The 19488-nt window shown below is 43.0% G+C and overlaps 1 protein-coding gene across 2 annotated transcripts in view; it reads left to right on the top strand.

Moving 5' to 3' along the window:
- Positions 1-19488, top strand: part of ADCK1 (aarF domain containing kinase 1) — a 167168-nt gene that overhangs the window by 836 nt on the left and 146844 nt on the right. The window lies entirely within an intron of this gene.

Raw genomic sequence — 19488 nt, 5'->3', positions numbered from 1 at the left:
CTCAGTCCCATTCCCCAAGAAGGGGTACAAAATACAAAAGCTTCCCGGGGACAGCTACTTTAAGTGAAAGAGTGATAGGGGGTTTAAAACGATAGGTAATAGTGAGACTAGCTAATGGAGAGTTCTTGGACTCTCTGAAAACATTCACACTCAAAACTTTTCTTTAAACCGTATCCTCTCACCCCCGCAAACCACTCTCCTGGGGAGATATTTTGTAATCCTTGGTAATTTACCGAGTGTCTGGGTTCTCTGCCCAGGGTATGACAAGACTGAAATCTCATAGGAGGCTCTGGAGAAAAATCCATCTCCTAACTCATTCTTGTTGGCAGAAATCAGTTCCTGGCGGTTGTGGGATCGAGTTCCCTGTTTTGTTGTGTGCTGTTAGTGGTGGCCACCCTCAGCTCCTAGGGGTCACTCTCAAGTCCTTCCCACATGAGCCCTATTTATTGGTAGTTCACAACATGGATGTTTGCTTTCTTCCGGGCCAGCTGAAGCACATCTTTCTAACTGCTCTTCTGCCAGGCTGGCTACAGAGTGAGACTCCGTCTCAAAATAAATAAATAAATAAATAAATAAATAAATAAATAAAACAAAAAAATAGCTGGGTGTGGTGGTGTGCTCTTGTTTTCCCAGCTACTTGGGAGGCTGAGGTACAAGAATCGCTTGAACCCAGGAGGTGGAGGTTGCAGTGAGCCGAGATTGCACCATTGCACTCCAGCCTGGGTGACAGAGTAAAATTCTGTCTCAAAAAAAAAAAAAAAAAAAAAAATCAGCTCTGCCACACCGCATAACAGAATCAGGGGAGTCATCTTTCTTCATAGTCATGGCCCCAGGGGTTATGTAGGTCATGTACTGTGGGGGTGGGGTGAGGAGGAGATCTTGGGGGATATCCTAGAATTCTGCCTGCCACAGCATGTAAACCAAAAAAACAGAAACAAAAAAACTTTTGGTAAATACAGGATTATTAATCACATTGTGTAATATAACATGCATGGCCTGGGAGCCCAAAGATTAGAGTTTAAGATGTAGCTTTGGCCAGGTGTGGTGGCTTGTGCCTGTAATCCCAGCACTTTGGGAGGCTGAGGTGGGCACATCACCTGAGGTCGGGAGTTTGAGACCAGCCTGACCAACATGGAGAAACTCCGTCTCTACTTAAAATACAAAATTAGCTGGGCATGGTGGTGCATGCCTGTAATCCCAGCTACTCGGGAGGCTGAGGCAGGAGAATCGCTTGAACTCGGGAGGCAGAAGTTGTGGTGAACCGAGATGGCGCACCATTGCACTCCAGCCTGGGCAAAAAGAGTGAAACTGTCTCAAAAAAAAAAAAAAAAAGATATAGCTTCAGCACCAATAAATTCTTATAGGGCAAATCATTTAATTTATTTGGGCCCCAGTTTTATTGAACTTAAAACGCTGATCATGTTATCTGCTTTATCTGTATTTATATAAATGTAAAATAATTATATACAATATAGCAGAGTATGAGCCTTAAATGAGGTAATGTAGGTGGATATGTTTTTACTTAACTCTTAAGTACTATGTAAATATGTTAGTTATTACAGTTAACATTTTGGTTGACAGTGATCTACTTTAACCTCTGCTCCAGGAATGTATTATTTCTAAAAGGAGAAAAACAGAGAAGCAAATTATAGACCATCCTGGAAGCCAAGATCAAGGAGCTTAGATTTAATTCAGCAGGTGATTTGCAGCTGAAGGAGGACTTAAGTAGAGGGCCTGGGTCAAAGGAACAGGCAAGAAAGACAATTCTTAAGGCAGAATGGGTTTCTATGGCAATGAGAGACAAAGGAGGCTACTGAGGACAAGGTTAAAATAATTAACATGGGAAATCAGTAAGACATAGACCAAGACTTGGGATGCAGGATTGAAAGAACAGGGTGGAGAAGAGCTTTTGCAATCCACTCTCATTTTCCACAGAGATGCCTGTGTGGAAAGGCATTTCCACCAGTCATAGTCCCTCGCTGTTTTGGGGGTGTGTAGAGAATAGAAACTGACTTTAATAGCAATTCTATCAAAACAATTAAGAAGGCAAATCTACTGCAAACTGATACAATATTATACCCAAAGGCCAAGTGCTTTCTTTGGTTTTGTTGGGGAGGGGGTTTGGTGTTAAGATATGCTGAATCTTCAGTGCCTATCCATCCCTTATTATCATAGGTAATTAGCAGCTGCCTGCTCATGTAGAGAGCCCAGTGCATGCTGGAATCAGTAATGTGCCAGGTTGCAAGAAGCAATCAATTCACTCCAGTCTTAGAATTCTGGATAGAGAGTAGAATTGTTCTCAGAGAACCTAGGGCCTAATTTGATTCCTAAGTAGGTGTGGCTATGTAGCCACAAGTAATATAGCTTGTGAGATGGTAGGGAGGACAAGTTAAGCACAGATTCTGGAGTCAGTTTTCCTGGCTTCTGATCCCAGCTCCCAAATTTATGAGCTGTAGATCCTGGATAAGTCCCTTCTCTCCATCTCAGTTTTCTCACTGGCCAAAAAAAGGGTGAGGGGTGTAGAATCAGTATAACCTATCCTCAATAAAGCTATTGGGGGGATTAAATGAGTTAATCATGTGAAGTGCTTAGAACAATGCCCAGCATAGAGTAAGCACTCAAAAATTAATTATGCTTTCTGGCCTTAATTTATTAAGGTTCAGGTTTTGCATCTGCGAAGTGAGGCAGTTGAACTCAATTTTATTTCTGGGGTACCTTCCAACTAACATTTTCTACTATAGGATGTATGTTTAAATTTACTTCAATGCCAGTATTTTATACTCTGATGCCATTATGCTTTAGTTATTATGGCTATATTATTATAATCATTCTCTGATAAAAAGTAGAGCTGCTCCACCTCACCGTTCTTACTTTTTGGATGTGTTTTACGTGCCCTCTCAAGGTTTAAAAATTTTTTTTGGCCGGGCGTGGTGGCTCACGCTTGTAATCCCAGCACAAATCTCTTTGGACAAGATTAAATTTGTTATTACAGAAGCCTTGAAAACATTATGCTAAATGAAAGAAGCCTGTCACAAAAGACCAGATATTGTATTATTACCTTTATATAAAATGTTCAGAATAAACAAATCCTGTGGGGGTGTTAGGAAAGGTGAATAATTGTTAATGGGTATGAGTTTCTTTTGGGGGAAGGTTGAAAAATTAGTGGTGATGGTTGTTCAACTTTGAATATACTAAGCACCTCTAATCTGCATACTTTAATAAGGTGATTTTATGGTGCGTGAACTACATTTCAATGAAGCTGTAGAAGCAAAGTTAAGTAAAATGCAAAAGTAATAAAATGAATAAGTGAATAAAAAGTATAATATGGTATCTCTTCATTTTTTTCCAAATGAAATTTAGAATTATTTTGTTGCATTCTATTGAAAAATATCTGTAGGCATTTTGATTGGCATTGAATTGTCCATAAATTAATTTTGAGAGAGCCAATATCTTTACAATTTTATGTCTTCTCACTCAAGAACACTGGTTTTGGTTTTTGTTTTTGAGATGGAGTCTTGCTCTGTTGCCTGGGCTGGAGTGCATTGGACGATCTTGGCTCCCTACAACCTCTGCCTCCTGGGTTCAAGCGATTCTCCTGCCTCAGCCTCCTGAGTAGCTGGGATTACAGGCATGCACCATCACACCTGGCTAATTTTTGTTATTTTTAGTAGAGATGGGGTTTCACCATGTTGGCCAGGCCGGTCTCGAACCCCTGAACTCAAGTGATCTGCCTGCCTTGGGGTCCCAAACTGTTGGGATTACAGGCGTGAGCCACTGCTTTTGGCCAGGAACACTGTTTACATTTTAACTTATTAAAATCTTCCTTCATATCTTTCAATAACATTTCGAAGTTGTCTTTATATTGATTGTACACATCTTTCAGGATATTAATTTTGGTATTTCATTTTTAAAATCACGAATGCAATCTCTGTTTTTATATGATTACTAAATAGGACAGTAATTTTTATTAAGTAAGTCAAAAATGTTCTGAAACATGTCAGTCATTTTATAGGCAAAATCAATTTTTTTATTTTTTATTTTTTACAGGCATGATCAACCAGGTACAGAATCAGTTTTTTGGCTGTAGATGACTTAAGAGTTAGGGTCACCTTGTGTTTGGTGAGACATGCTCCTCTATCTTCTTCTGGAATTAAGCAGTTCTTTGGGTTGATAAGTAGGAAAGCAGTTTTGCTGTCAGCTACTTCCCTCCATGAGTTCTGAGACTTCCTGTTTAAAAGCACTACGAAACCTGCTGACCCCACTTCTTTCCCGATTAAATTATTCTTTTTGAAAGTTGGCTCTAACCTTAAGCGTTGTGAAAACACAAGGATCCAGTGTGGTTGAAGCTTTAGAACTAACAAAACCATTCCTTTTTCTATCAAACAGCCTGGCAGGGGAACAGTTTGCCCCTTGCCCTGAGCCCTGTCATTTGTTTTGATCATTTTCATTCCTATCAAATGTGCTGTTGGCCCAGAAGGCAGCCATCTGATAGCTGAAGTGACTGCCTACATTTCTCCCCTCTCTTCTCTAGTAACAAGATATTCTACCAGAATATGCCTGTTTGTAGGCTAAGCCTGTGATTTAATAACCCTAAGGAGATAAACACTGGGATAATAATAATGGTTATTATTTATTGATTAGCTCCTCTGTGCTGATTTATCCCATTTATCCCTTGTAACAGCTCTGTGAGTAGTTAACTCTTTTTATCCACATTTTACAGATAAGAAAATGGAGGCTTAGATATGTAAGTTGCCCAAGATGACAAATAGAAAGTGACTAATCTGGAACTTAAACCCAGAGAACATGATCTTTCTTTTTTTTTTTGAGACAGGGTCTCACTGTATCACCCAGGCTGGGGTGCAGGAGTGCAATCACGGCTCATTGCAGCCTGATTTCCTGGGCTCCGTCTATCCTCCTGCCTCAACCTCTCAAGTAGCTGGGACTACAGGCGTAGCCCACCACGCCCAGCTAATTTTCTTATTTTTTGCAGAGATGGGGGTCCCACTATTTTGCCCAGGCTAGTCTCGAACTCCTGGGCTTAAACAATCCTCCTGCCTCAGCCTCCCAAAGTGCTGGGATTACAGGTGTGAGCCACTGTGCCCAGCCCAGAGAACATGATCTTAACCATACTGTCTCCCAAGTGAAAGATTCTACCTTTCTAAGAAATCTGGAGTCAGACAGACCTGAGTTCAAGTCGTGCCTTCCTCCCCACTTTACTGAAACTTCAGTAAGTCTTTCTACCTCAGAAGGCTGTGAGGGTGCCATGGGGTAATGAATGTAAAGTGTTTAAGTGCTTGGCTGACAGTGAGTACTAAATAAATATCAATTTATTCTTCAAAAGTGTATAAAAATGTATCAAGTCCTTTCTCTGTACTAAACCCTGTACTAATTTGGGGGAATTCAAAGTTAAAGACTGTATAGGCTTGCCCTAAAAACTAGTGGGCTGGGACGGGCGCAGTGCCTCACACCTATAATCTCAGCACTTTGGGAGGCTGAGGTGGGCAGATCACGAGATCAGGAGTTTTGAGACCAGCCTGGCCAACATATGAAACCCCATCTCTACTAAAAATACAAAAAATTAGCTGGGCATGGTGGCGGGTGCCTGTAATCCCAGCTACTTGGGAGGCTGAGGCAGGAGAATTGCTTGAACCCGGGAGGCAGAGGTTGCAGTGAGCCAAGATCACGCCATTGCACTCCAGCCTGGGCAACAAGAGCGAAACTCTCCATCTCAAAAAACAAAAACAAAAAACAAAACCAGTGGGCTGGTAGATCTGGGACTTGTGGGTTGAATCTGGCCCCCATACATATTCTGTTTGTCCTTCACATGCTTTAAAACTTTTGAATTAGTTCCAGACATTTAGAAGTTGGGAGATTTTGGCCGGGCACGGTGGCTCACACCTCTAATCCTAGCACTTTGAGAGGCCGAGGCCAGTGGATCACTTGAGGTCAGGAGTTCGAGACCAGCATGGGCAACATGGTGAAGCCCCGTCTCTACTAAAAATACAAAAATTAGCCAGGCATGGTGGTGGCAGCTGTAATCCCAGCTACATGGGAGGCTGAGGCAGGAGAATCGCTTGAATCCAGGAGGTGGAGGTTGCAGTGAGCCGAGATCGTACCACTGTACTCCAGCCTGGGTAACAGAGTGAGACTGTGTCTCAAAAAAATAAAATAAAATATAAAATAAGTTGGGAGATTTTGATCTGTTCACCTGCCCTTGAACTTCCTACCCGGACTCCTTCTCAAGGGGGATGGTGTCTCTGGCGATCTCATCACTGGCAGAGGAAAGATAACTGAACCCAGTCAATGGCCAAGCCTCCATATATTAGTGGCACTCACATCTCTAGACTCTTCTTGGCTCACCAGACATACATGTACCTTGGGGACCACCCTTCAAAATGCTATCAACACAGGCTCCTAAAGTAGGACTTTTTACACCCATCACCCAGTTATGTACCAACAATAACACAGGGCTATTCCTTCAGATGAAGAGCTGAGAACATGTTAGTTTTAAAATAGAAGTCAGAGTCAGTGTGGCAGGTGGAATTTACAGCCCATGTACAAAATAAACCGCCCTTAAAAGCCTGTTTCCAACAAAGACCAATTAAAAATTCCTCCCAGGGCAATAAAGAGAAGCCTCCATAGGTGAGAGTGTTTCTCTGAAGGGAATCCAGAAAAGTTGAGGGAGAATGAGTCTAGCTCCTTCCAACACGAGGATAGAAACCTATCTAAATGTGCAGGGCCAGACTGAGTTCATAGGAAAAATAATTTCCTTCATAGTGGGTAGATTCTTTTTTTTTTTTTTTTTGACAGAGTCTCACTCTGTCGCCCAGGCTGGAGTGCAGTGGCACGATCTTGACTCACTGCAAGCTCCGCCTCCCGGGTTCACGCCATTCTCCTGCCTCAGCCTCCCGACTAGCTGGGACTACAGGTGCCTGACACCGTGCCCGGCTAATTTTTTTTTGTATTTTTAGTAGAGACGGGGTTTCACCGTGTTAGCCAGGATGGTCTCGATCTCCTGACCTCGTGATCCGCCTGTCTCGGCCTCCCAAAGTGCTGGGATTACAGGTGTGAGCCACCGCGCCCGGCATAGTGGGTAGATTCTAAGAACCCCCACCCCGATTTCTTTTTGAAGATATCTCACAAGGGAAAGAGCAGGCCTGGGTCTGACAGGTGGGACTGACTTAAGCCTATCCTTGCTCACAAACGGAAGCCCATTCCCACCAGGGATCTGAGAGACTTGGCAGAGGCTGGGTGAAGGTTGAGGATGAAAGGGACTTTACTTGTGGAGTTCAAGGTTAAATCCAATCTACAATCATGAACTCTGCTCCAAACCACAAGATATGGCTTCTTACCCACTAGGACAGCTATAACCAAATAGACATAACAAGAGTTAGTGAGGATGCAGAGAAACTGGAATGCTTGTACATTGCAGGTGGGAATGTAAAATGGTGCAGCCACTTTGGAAAACAGTTTGGCAGTTCTTCAAAACTTTAAACAGAGAGTTACCATATGATACGGTTTGGCTGTGTGTCTCCACCCAAATCTCATGTTGAATTGTAATTCCCAATGTTGGGGGAGGGACCTGATGGCAGGTGATTGGATGACAGGGGCAGATTTCCCCCTTGCTGTTCTGTGATAGTGAGCTGTTCTGATGTCCTATGATAGTGAGATCTGATGGTTTAAAAGTGTATGGCACTTCCCCCTTTGCTCTTTCTTCTGTCACCACGTGAAGAAGGTGCTTTGCTTCCCCTTTGCCTTCTGCCATGATTGTAAATTTCCTGAAGCCTCCCAGTCATGCTTCTGTTAAACCTGCAGAACTGTGAGTCAATTAAACCTCATATCTTAATACACCATATGACCCAGCAATTCCATTTTTTTTTTTTTTTTTGAGACAGGGTTTAACTCTGTCACCTAGGCTGGAGTGCAGTGGTGCAGTCACAGCTCATTGCTGCCTCAACCTTCTGGGCTGAAGCCATCCTCCCACCTCAGCCTTCTGAGTAGCTGGGACTACAGGCCCGTGCCACCATGCCTGGCTATTTTTTTTTTAATTTTTTGGTAAAGACGGGATCTCCCTATGTTTCCCAGGCTGGTCTCAAACTCTTGGACTCAAGCAATCTTTCAGCCTCTATCTCCCAAAGTACTGAGGGGGATTATAGGTGTCAGCCACCACTCCCAGTCTCTACTCTTAATATTATCAAGAGAAATGAAAACATATGTTCACACAAAAACTTATACACAAATATTCATAGCAGCATTGTAATAGCTGAAATGTGGAAGCAGCTCAAATGCGCCACACACTGATGAATGGATAAACAAAAGGTGGTATATCCATACATTGAAATATTACTCAGCAATAAGAAGAAATGAAGTACTGATACGGGATACAACTTACATGAACCTTGAAAACATAATGCTAAGTGAAAGAAGCCAGTCACAAAGACCAGATATTATATAATTCCATTTATTTGAATTGTTCACAATAGGCATATCCATCGGAATGCAGATTAGCAGTTGCCTGGGGATGGGGCCGGTGAGGTGGGGCAGGAAGCAGGGACTGAGAAACGGAACAAAAAGCGAGTGGATGGGAGTTTCTTTTTGGAGTATTGAAAGGTAAAAAGTTCTAAAATTATATAATGGTGATGGTTGTACAACTCTGTGAATAATCATAAAAACCACTGAATTGTACACATTGAAAGGGTGAATTTTACTGTGTGAATTATATCTTAATACATCTGTTTTTTGGCCGAGGGTAGTGGCTCACACCTGTAATCCCAGCACTTTGGGAGGTCGAGGCGGGCGGATCACTTGAGGTCAGGAGTTTGAGACCAGCCTGATCAACATGGAGAAACCCTGTCTCTAGTAAAAATACAAAATTAGCCAGGCATGGTGGCACATGCCTGTAATTCCAGCTACTCGGGAGGCTGAGGCAAGGGAATTGCTTGAACCCAGGAGGCAGAGGTTGTGGTGAGCTGAGATAGTGCCATTGCATTCCAGCCTGGGCAACAAGAGCAAAACTCTATCTCAAAAAAAAAAAAAAAAAAAGTTTTTAAAAAATGTATCTGTTCCAGGTTTCCTCAGACTACCCCTAAGATAACCAGGAACCACAATGTACTTTTCCCTCTTTCTCCTGTATTTAAAAAAAATATTCAGCCAGGCATGGTGTTGTGCCTGTAATCCCAGCCACTTAGGAGGCTGAGGTGGGAGAATTGCTTGAACCTGGGAGGTGGAGGCTCCAGTGAGTCGAGATCGCACCACTGCACTCCAGCCTAAGCAACAGAGCGAGACTCCATCTAAACAACAACAAAAATTCATGAGCCTCTCTTTACTTAATTTCTTTAAAATGTTTAATAGTCTGTTAATTAATTTATAAAATTATTAGTAGTAGTATTTGAGACAGAGTTTCACTCTGTTGCCAGGCTGATCTTGGCTCACTGCAACCTCTGCCTCCTGAGTTCAAGTGATTCTCATGCCTTAGCCTCCTGAGTAGCTGGGATTACAGGCATGCACCACAATGCCTGGCTAATTTTTGTGTTTTTAATACAGACTTGGTTTCATCATGTTGGCCAGGCTGGTCTTGAACTCCTGTCCTCAAGTGATCTGCCTGCCTCAGTCTCCCAAAGTGCTGGGATTACAGGAATGAGCCACAGTGCCTGGCCAAAAAAATATTTTTTTCTTTTTTTTTTTTTGCTCAGAGACAGGGTCTCACTGTGTAACCCAGGCTAAAGTGCAGTGACACCATCATGACTCACTGCAGCCTCGATTTCTTGGGCTCATGTGATCCTCCCACCTCAGCCTCCTGGAGAGCTGGGACCACAGGCATGTACCACCATGCCCAGCTAGGTGTATTAGTCTGTTCTCACACTGCTAATAAAGACATATCCGAGACTGGGTCATTTATAAAGGAAAGAGGTTTAATGGACTCACAGTTCGCATGGCTGGTGAGACCTCACAATCATGGTGGAAGGTGAATGAGGCACAAAGTCACGTCTTACATGGTGGCAGGCAAGAGTGTGTCCAGGGGAATTCCCCTTTATAAAACCATCAGAGCTTGTGAAACTTATTTACTATCATGAGAACAGCACAGGAAAGACCCGCCCCCATGATTCAATTACCTCCCACGGGGTCCCTCCCATGACATGTGGAAATTATGGGAGCTACAATTCAAGATGAGATTTGGGTGAGGACACAGCCAAACCATATCACTAGGGTTTTTCTTCTTTGGTAGAGATGGAGTCTCAATATTTTGCCCAGGCTGGTCTTGAAGTCCTGGGCTCAAGCAATTCTCCCACTTTGGCTTCCCAAAGTTCTGGGATTACAAGTGTGAACCATTGTGCCTGGCCTCATGGCCTAGTTAACTGCTTCTTTTTTCTCCCGAGATAGAGTCTTGTTCTGTCACCCAGGCTGGAGTGCAGTGGTGCGACTCAGCTCACTGCAACCTCCGCCTCCTGGGTTCAAGCGATTCTCCTGCCTCAGCCTCCAGAGTAAGCTGGGATTACAGGCACCCGCCACTGTGCCTGGCTCATTTTTGTATTTTTAGTAGAGATGGGGTTTCACCAGGTTGGACGGGCTGGTCTTGAACTCCTGACCTCAGGTGATCCCCCTGCCTCTGCCTCCCAAAGTGCTGGGATTACAGGCGTGAGCCACCATGCCTGGCTAGTTAACTTCTTGACCTCAATTTCCTCAGTTGAAAAATGGGGATAATAACAGTCCTTTCCTCATAGGTCAAGTATAAAGCTAAAATGACCACAGATATGAACTATGTTTAGAACAGCACCTAGCACATAATAAATCCTGTATTAGTATTTGTAATAATTATTTATATATTAATATATATTATACATATTAATGGTCATATTAATTAAACCCCTAGGATAGTATTTAGCACATAGTAAGTGCCCTATGTAAGTGTTAGCTATTAATATTATTATTATTTACTTATTTTTATTAGAGTTGATAATGGTTAACTTGTCCAAGGCTTTATCTGTTCTGTTAATGGTTAACTTGTCCAAGGCTTTATCATCTCAATGTTGATGAACATTGAGCTGTTTCCAATTTGAGGTTACAAATGCATAATGCTGCTTTGAATATTTTCAAAGCATCACTTTCTCTAGGGTATACACGTAGGAGTGGATTGTTGAGGCACAGGGTATGTGTACCTCCATATTTACAGATATGCCAAACCGTTTTCCAAAGTGGATGATTCAGTTTACATTCCCACCTCCAGTAAGAACCTCTCCAATACTTGATATGCTCATCTTTTAAAATTTTACCCTGGTATGTAATGACAGCATCAATTTTAATTTGCATTTTTCTGGTTACTGATGAGGAAGAGCACCTTTGATTTCTTTCTCGTGACATTCCTGTTCAAGCCTCTTGTCCATTTATTACTGAGTTATACATCTTTTTCTTGTTGCGTTGTGAGAATTCTTCACATAGTTTGGGTACTGAGTAGTTCTTTATCTATTTCAATATCTTCCACTACTCTGCTTGACTTTCTACTCTGCCAGTGGTATCTTTTGTTTTTGTTTTGAGATGGAGTTTTGCTTTTGTTGCCCAGGCTGGAGTGCAATGGTGCTATCTCAGTTCACTGCAACCTCTGCCTCCCGCGTTCAAGCGATTCTCCTGCATCAGCCTCTCAAGTAGCTGGGATTCCAGGCGCCTGCCTCCATGCCTGACAAATTTTTTGTATTTTTAGTAGAGATGGGGTTTCACCATGTTGGCCAGGCTGGTCTCGAGCTCCAGACCTCAAACGATCCACCCGCCTCAGCCTCCCAAATTGCTGGGATTACAGGTGTGAGCCACTGTGCCCAGCCCCAGGTATCTTTTGATGAAGAAAAAAATTTAATTCAGAAGTAAGCGAATTTATGAATCTTTTCCATTGTAGTTAGTGCTTTTTGTGTCTTGTTCAAGAAATTCTTCCCTGTCCTGAGGTCTTATCTTGTAAAAGCTTTATAGTTTTTCCTTTTACACTTAGGTCATTTCCACCTGGAATTGAATATTTTGCATGATCTGATATAGGACTGAGCGCAATTTCAATTTTTTCTACATAGATGCTCAATTTTATCAGCACCATTTATTAAAAAGCCTGTTCTTTCCTCACTCATCTGCAGACCACTTCTGTCAAGTAGCAAGTGTTATGTAGCAAATGTCATGTATTGATATGTTTGAGGGTTCTTTATTTTGTTCCTTTTACAGTAAGTCCTCCCACCTTGTTCTCCTTATTCAATAGTGTTTTGTCTTGATCCTTTTTAGAATCTGCTAATTAAGTTCCACAAAAAACAAACAAAGAAACAAACAAAACCGTTTTCCCAATCAATAGAAATCTCAAGATCTAACTGAATTGTAGTGAGCCAGGACTCTTTCTTTTTCCACCTGGACATGAATGAAAAGCATGTAGATTTAGGTGCCTTATTCTAGGCACATTAGTATTGGGTTGAAAACAACACTCATGGCCGAGTGCAGGGGCTCACGCCTGTAATCCCAGCACTTTGGGAGGCTGAAGCAGGCAGATCACCTGAGGTCAGCAGTTCGAGACCAGCCTGACAAACATGGTGAAACCCTGTCTCTACTAAAAATACAAAAATTAGCTGGGCATAGTGGCTAACGCCTGTAATCCCAGCTACTTGGGAGGCTGAGGCGGGAAAATTGCTTGAACCTGGGAGGTGGAGGTTGCAGTGAGCCAAGATTGGGCCATTGCACTGCAGCCTGGGCGACAAGAGTGAAACTCCATCATGCATGCACGCGCGCGCGCACACACACACACACACAGGCTGGCAGCAGTGGCTCACACCTGTAATCCCAGCACTTTGGGAGGCCAAGGCGGGCAGATCGTGAGGTCAGGAGTTCGACCAGCCTGGCCAACATAGTGAAACCCCGTCTCTACTAAAAATACAAAAAATTCGCTGGGGGTGGTGGTGGGCGCCTGTAATTCCAGCTACTCGGGAGGCTGAGGCAGGAGAATGGCGTGAACCCAGGAGGCAGAGCTTCAGTGAGCCGAGATTGTGCCATTGCACTCCAGCCTGGGTGACAAGAGTGAAATTCCGTCTCAAAAAAAAAAAGAAAAGAAAAGAAAAGAAAACAACACTCAGAAGGGCAGAGCCAAGAGAATCACTAAGAACAGAGTCAGGCAATGTCTGAGTCCTTCTTACCTCCTAAGTGCTGCAGTTATATTGGTTCAACTTAGGGTTTCTGTTATTTGCAACCACTGAAAGCATCCTAACTTATCCATAAGCTGTCTTAAATACTGGCTTGGCTGCAGAAGCAAGTAAAAAGACCTCTTCGTAAAAAGGAAAATAACTGTCACAAAACTATGAATTTTATTCTATGGGGGCCAACAATGATATAATAATATAATAACGGTGGTGTTGATAGTTACAGATAACAATTACAAAGCCAGTCCCTGTGCTAAGGCATTTACAGATAATATATCATTATATTAATGATCTTATTCAATGGCCATGATGTCCCAATGTTACTCTTTTTAGAGATGAGGAAACAGGTCCAGAGATCTTAAGTAACTCTCCCAGTATCACACAGTTAACGGAATTCAAAGGTAGCCTTGACTGGCTCCAGCACACTTATCAATTGGTCTTTTAACTTATTATTATTTATTTATTTATTTATTTTTTGAGACGGAGTCTCGCTCTGTTGCCCAGGCTGGAGTGCAGTGGCGTGATCTCGGCTCACTGCAAGCTCCGCCTGCCGGGTTCACGCCATTCTCCTGCCTCAGCCTCCCGAGTAGCTGGGACTACAGGTGCCTGCCACCATGCCGGGCTAATTTTTTGTATTTTTAGTAAGGACGGGGTTTCACCCCGTTAGCCAGGATGGTCTCCATCTCCTGACCTCGTGATCCACCTGCCTCGGCCTCCCAAAGTGCTGGGATTACAGGCGTGAGCCACCACGCCCGGCCTTAACTTATTGTTAAATAGAGCAAATGTAAAACTTCCAGGAGACTAGGTGTGGTGGCTCATGCCTATAATCTCAATACCTTGGGAGGCCGAGGCCAGTGGATCACCTGAGGTCGGAAGTTTGAGACCAGCTTGGCGAAGATGGTGAAACCCCCTCTGTACTAAAAATAAAAAATTAGCCAGGTGTGGTGGCACATGCCTGTAATCCCAGCTACTTGGGAGGCTGAGGCACTAGAATCACTTGAACCCAGGAGGCAGTGGTTGCAATGAGCTGAGACAGTGCCACTGCACTCCAGCCCAGGAGCTGTTTCAAAAAAACAATAACAAAGACAAAAACAAAAACTTCCAGGACAGGCGTTGTGGGTCATGCCTTTAATCCTAGCACTTTGGGAGGCTGAGGCAGGAGGTTTATTTGAGCCCAGGAGTTCAAGACTAGCCTGGTCAACATAGTGTGACCCCATCTCTATAAACAACATTTCTCCCATGCTGTTCTCATGATAGTGAGTGAGTTCTCACAAGATCTGATGGTTTTATAAGGGGCTCTTCCCCCTTCACTTGGTACTTCTCCTTTCTGCCACCTTATGAAGAAGGTGCCTGGCTTCCCCTTTGCCTTCTGCCATGATTATAAGTTTCCTGAGGCCACCCCAGCCATGCTGAACTGTGAGTCAATGAAACCTCTTTCCTTTATAAATTACCCAGTAATTTATAACAACAACTCAGGCAGTTGTTGATAGCAGCATGAAATCGGAGTAATACAGCCTCCCAAAGTGCTGGGATTACAGGCATGAGCCACCACATGCAGCCTGCATTTTTTCATAAATAAAATGTTCTACAAGTTTTCGATTGACATTTGGAATTTTCAGAAAAGTACAAGAAGAAAATTTAAATTATCCATAATCCTACTCTGCAGAGATAATCACTATTATCATTTTATAGTATATCCTTTGAGCCTTTTAAATAATATATGCAATAGAAATCCATCTGTGAATATTGTTTTGTAATCTGCTTTCTTTCTTTCTTTTTTTTTTTTTCTGTGATGGAGTCTATCTGTCACTCAGGCTGGAGTGCAGTGGCTCAATCTCGGCTCACTGCAGCCTCCACCTCCCAGGTTCAAGCGATTCTCCTGCCTCAGCCTTCCAAGTAGCTGGGATTATAGGCGCCCACCACCACACCTGGCTAATTTTTGTATTATTGATGCAGACAAGTTTTCACCACGTTGGCCAGGCTGGTCTCGAACTCCTGACCTCAAGTGATCTGCCCACTTTGGCCTCCCAAAGTGCTGGGATTATAGGTGTGAGCCACTGCGCCTGGCCTGCTTTCTTAAGATAGTATTTTTTCTAGTCATTAAAAATTCTAAAATATTATTATTAATGTTTGCAATGGTATTTTAGTTTCTAACATTTACTTAATCAGTGCTCTATTTTCACTAAAAATTTGTTGCTATACACATTCTTGAAAATCTTTATTCTCAGACAACACTGATTTTTTTAAAAGTAGAATTACTTATTAAAAGAATATAAACATTTGCAGGTGTTTAGTACTACCAAACTGCTCTCCAGAAAGGCTACACCCACTTCTGTTCCTACCAGTAGTGAGGTGGAATTCCTCTTTTCCCAAAACCTTACTCTTCTGGAAGTTTTTTTTTTTTTTTTTTTTTTTTTTTTAGTAGACATGGTCTTGCTCTGTCACCCAGACTGGAGTGCAGTGGTGTGATCACAGCTAACTGCAGCCTTGACCTCTTGGGCTCAAGCGATCCTCCCACCTCCTACCTCAGCCTCCTAGGTAGCTGGAACTACAGGTGCACTCCACCATGCCTGGCTAGTTTTTTCTTTGTTTGTTTGTTGAGCCCCATGATTCAAATACTTCCACCTGGTCTCTCCCTTGACACATGGAGATTATGGGGATTATGGGGATTACAATTCAAGGTGAGATTTGGTTGGGGACACAAAGCCTAACCATATCAGAGACCAAGGTGGGAGGATTGCTTGAGCCTAGGAGTACAAGACCAGCCTGGGCAACAGAGCAAGACTATCTACAAAAAAAAGAAAAAGAAATTTAAAAAAGACAAAGAAAACAAAAAATAAAAAAAGTAATTAGATGAATGTGGTGGCCCACGCTTGTAGTTCCAGCTACTTGGGAGGCTGAGGTAGGAGGATCACTTGAGCCTTGGAGGTCAAGGCTGCTGTGAGCTGTGATTGCACCACTGCACTCCAGCCTGAGCAAGAGAGCAAGACCCTCTCAAAAAAAAAAAAAAAAAGAAAAAGAAAAAGAAAATTCAAACATTTTCAAAGCTAGAGAAAACAGAAAAATGAGATGAACTTACCCCAACTTTAATTATTGTCAACACAAAGCCAATCTTGCCTGTCATATTCCTTCTCCCTCACTCACATTATTTTATTATTTATTTATTTATTTATTTTTTTTTTGAGACGGAGTCTTGCTCGGTCGCCCAGGCTGGAGTGCAGTGGCGCAATCTCGGCTCACTGCAAGCTCCGCCTCCCGGGTTCACGCCATTCTCCTGCCTCAGCCTCTCCGAGTAGCTGGGACTACAGGCGCCCGCCACCACGCCCGGCTAATTTTTTGTATTTTTTTTAGTAGAGACGGGGTTTCACCTTGGTCTCGATCTCCTGACCTCGTGATCCGCCCGCCTCGGCCTCCCAAAGTGCTGGGATTACAAGCGTGAGCCACTGCGCCCGGCCGGAGTGTCGCTCTTTCACCCAGGCTGGAGTGCAGTGGCGCGATCTCGGCTCACTGCAGGCTCCACCCCCGGGGGTTCACGCCATTCTCCTGCCTCAGCCTCCCGAGTAGCTGGGACTACAGGCACCCGCCACCTCGCCCGGCTAATTTTTTTGTATTTTTTAGTAGAGACAGGGTAGCCAGGATGGTCTCCATCTCCTGACCTCGTGATCCGCCCGCCTCGGCCTCCCAAAGTGCTGGGATTACAGGCGTGAGCCACCACGCCCGGCCTACACTCACATTATTTTAAAGCAAATATCAAACATCATATTTCATTTGTAAATATTTTGGCATGTTTCTCTAACCAATAAGGGCTCCTTTGTATTTTTATTTTTTTGAGACAGGGTTTCACTCTTGCTTAGGGTGGAGTGTAATGGTGTGATCATAGCTCCCTGCAGCCTTGAACTCCTGGGCTCAAGTAATCCTCCTGCTTTGGCCTCACAAGTAGCTGGGACTACAGGCTTGTGCCGCCATGTCTGACTAATTTTTAATTTTTTGTTGAGATAGGATCTTGCTATGTTGCCCATGCTGGTCTCAAACTCCTGAGCTCAAGCAGTCCTCCTGCCTCGACCTCCCAACATGTTAGGATTACAGGCGTGAGCCACTGCACCTGGCCAAGGGCTCCTTTTTTTTAAAACCACAACCACAGTACCATGATCACACCTAAATTTAAAATAGTTAATTCTTTAATATCATCAAATATCCACATAATATTCACATTGCCCTGACTGTGTTTTTATGTGTTTTATATATTTTATCTCTTTTACTTACAGGCTCCCCCTCCATCTCTTTTTTCTCATGTAATATTTTGTTGAAGAAATCGGGTCATTTGCCTGTTAGTTTGCCATAGCCTTGGTTTTGTTATTGTAGCTCATGATGTTGTTTAACATGTCCCTCATCTGTCTGTTTCCTGTAAATTCTTCATTAGACCTAGAGGCTTGATCGGACTCAGAGTTTTTTGTTTTGTTTGTGCAGTACAGTGGGAGAAGGGACGAAGAAACTTCTCAAGGGGTGGCGTTTACTTCTATCTGAAGGATCCAGTGTCTGGTGGTCTTTCTTGTGATGTTAGCAACTGTTTATGATCATTGCCACACCCGTAAATCATTAGGGATTGCGAATTGGCGATGTTGTTCTTATTCTATTATTTCTTTTCCATTTAGTAGTTAGAATACTCCATATTCCAAGAGAATTTTTTCTTCAACTATTTAGGTACTCTTTGGAAGAGATCACAAAGGAAAGAGAAAATAAATACCTGATTCTTTCTCTTTAATGACCAGTTTTAAAAATAATTAGGTGCTTTCCTAGCATGCTTCAGTGGAGACCGATAAAATTTTTTTTAGTAACATTATAAACTCACAGAGTTAAATACACTTAATATGCTTTCATCCATTGACGTTTTTAGCCTATTGATGCTCAAATTATCCTCCTTTTAGAAAGTAGAAGTTTCTCCATGTTAGCTTCTGAGTCCTTTTTAAACCAACCCCAGTAGTCTTTGATGGCTTCCCTGCTTTCTGGTATAAAAGGTATTCCAGGCTGAGTGCAGTGACTCATGCCTGTAATCCCAGCAATTTGGGAGGCCGAGGCTGCTGGATCACCTGAGGTCAGGAGTTCGAGACCAGCCCGGCCAACACGGTGAAACCCCGTCCCTGCTAAAAATACAAAAAATTAGCTGGGCATGGTGGTGGGCGGCTATAAGTCCAGCTACTTGGGAGGCTGAGGCAGGAGAATTGCTTGAACCCAGGAGGTGGCAGTGAGCTGAGAGATTGCACCATTGCACTCCAGCCTGGCCAACAAGAGCAAAACTCCATCTCAAAAAAAAAAAAAAAAAAAAAAAAAAGTATTCCAGGATCGTGTTGTACATTTCCATCCCCAGATCTGGAATGACTCATTTCTGTAAGAGGCCCTGGTTTCTTTTAGTGGGGCAATTTGCATGCTATAAGGTGGTAAGTGAATGATTTTTAAAAGTAAGAAATAACAAATACTAGATAATGAATAACAGTACAAAACTGATAGAACTATGAAGGTGTTGCAGCCCAGGACCCCATTAGTGAGGGGGAGATAGTCTCACAACTTAACAGGCCCTGAAGGAATGAATGCATCTTAATATCATATCATACCATCACACGGATGCGAGCCCTAGTCCCCAAGAAAATCTTAAACTCTATTTAGCAAACTTATTTTAGAGGTATGTGTAAAACATTTCTTAAAGTTTCACATGTGGAAGAAGCCTTAGCTATCTGGAAAATTAGTGTAAATAGAATGCTTCATTTGCTTAGGCTTATGGTGCAGAAAAGAATCATTCAGGGAGCATGTTAAAATACAGGTGTCTGGGCCAGGCAATGGTGGCTTACACCTGTAATCCAAGCACTTTGGGAGGCCAAGGCAGGAGGATCACCTGAGGTCAGGAGTTCGAGACCAGCCTGGACAACACAGGGAGACTCCCTCTTTACAAAAAATAAACAAAATTAGCTAGGTGGCACACCGCTGTGGTCCCAGCTACTTGGGAAGCTGAGGTAGGAGGATCACTTGAGGATGGGGGTTGAGGCTTAGGTGAGGTGTGATGGTACTACTGCACTCCAGCTTGGGCATTAGAGCAATCCTGTCTCAAAAAAAAAAAAAAAAGTACAGATTTCTGGGTCCCATTCCAGACAACTTGAATCTGGGTGTAGGGCTTGGAATTTGTATTTTAGTAAGACTTCCAAATGATTTTGAAGTAGGTAGTCCTAAAAACTAACCTTTGAGGAACATTGCCAGACAGACTGATAGAAAGAGAGAGAGTGAATAGGGGAAGAGGAGGGAAAATGCTTTAAAAGAGTGTATCTTGGTTGGGCGCGGTGGCTCCTGC

The sequence above is a fragment of the Hylobates moloch genome, unplaced genomic scaffold, assembly GCF_009828535.3.
Source record: "Hylobates moloch isolate HMO894 unplaced genomic scaffold, HMol_V3 SCAFFOLD_16, whole genome shotgun sequence".
NCBI lineage: Eukaryota > Metazoa > Chordata > Mammalia > Primates > Hylobatidae > Hylobates > Hylobates moloch.
Note: the sequence above shows the minus strand (reverse complement) of the source record. Positions and strands in the feature narration are given on the sequence as shown.